Source organism: Brassica oleracea, chromosome C9 (assembly GCF_000695525.1).
Source record: "Brassica oleracea var. oleracea cultivar TO1000 chromosome C9, BOL, whole genome shotgun sequence".
Classification (NCBI taxonomy): domain Eukaryota; kingdom Viridiplantae; phylum Streptophyta; class Magnoliopsida; order Brassicales; family Brassicaceae; genus Brassica; species Brassica oleracea.
In genome coordinates this window covers 34,337,516-34,338,833 of record NC_027756.1, presented here as the reverse complement: position 1 = coordinate 34,338,833, position 1,318 = coordinate 34,337,516, and positions in this window count along the sequence as shown.

The following is a 1,318-nucleotide window of genomic DNA, read 5'->3' as shown; positions in this document are numbered from 1 at the left end:
GACGTTTGAAGATCAAAAGAGTGATCAGGTTGCGTTTGTTTAAAACGGCTGATGTGTTCGTCGGGGCCAATCGACGAACGGAGTGTAAGGTTTGTAGTGGTCGCGTTTGGACAATTTGTTCGTATTATCTCAATTTTTAACTTGCGACGTCTCGCAGTTATTTCGAAGAGTATACGCATATTTTTGAAGTGAGATTGTTTTGCGATTTTGTCTTAAAAAGAGTGACGCATATTTCGTAAAAAAATTCGAAATCTCGATAGAATTCGATTACAATAACGCATCTTTTCCTATGTGGGAGTATACGAGTATACGCACCCACTCCCCTCCCCCCTTTTTGGAGAGGGGGATAGCTGAACTCGTCCTTTCGATGAGCTGCCTACGTACCCCTTTCGAGGATCAAGCCATCTCATAGTTCCGTTTTATGCCGCGAGCGTTTTTACTCGGCGGTTGTCGCCGTGCTGACCGCCTTGATCGAGATGATCGTGGCAGGGTCAGCGTTCTCCTCCGGATATTCCGGTCAAATTGTAGTGTTGGCTTCGGCCTCACGTTGAGTTTCAACGCCCGAAGCGTCTACGTCGGCAGAGATATGAAATCGTCTTTTCTCGAAACGTTGTTCGTCGAAGATTTATCGATCTTCGTGCGTTTGCGATTTGCCGTTGCAGAGATTGTCATTTGTCTTAACTTGTGTTCTGCAAGGAAGCACAGTCGCGACTGTTTCTGACATCCCCAGATAGCTGCGACTCCGTTTGGGGTCGGGAATTTGACGCCCAGGTGGTACATCGATGGAACGGCTTGCATAGTGTTGAGCCACAGGGTTCCCATGATCACGTTGTAGATGGCAGGATGATCTACTACCGCGAACTCTACGATTTTTGTGACCTCCTTGGCCATGACAGGTAGCTGAATTGATCCGAGGGTCATCGATACTTCGCCAGAGAAGCCTGTGAGCGGTTTCGGAGTTGGAGTTACTTCTCCGAATTCAATGCTCATCCGTTTGAGAGTGTCGCGGAAGATTACATTGACCGTGCTCCCCGTGTCAATGAGTACTCTTCCGACTTCCAGATCTCGTATGACGAGGTCTATGACGAGCGAATCGCAGTGAGGCTGATCGATCCCGCTGGCTTCCTCCTTTGTGAAGGTGATTGAGCAGTTCTGATCATCTTTGGTAGGAGACCATGTAGGCCAGTTTGCGCTCGACTCCGCCTTCCGCTGGTAAGCCTTGATGGCGGAGACCGTCTTGTTGCAGAATTGCGATCCTCCGATGATCATGTTGACCCTACGACGGTTGTTATCGTTTCCCTTGTCGTCTGGCCTCCTT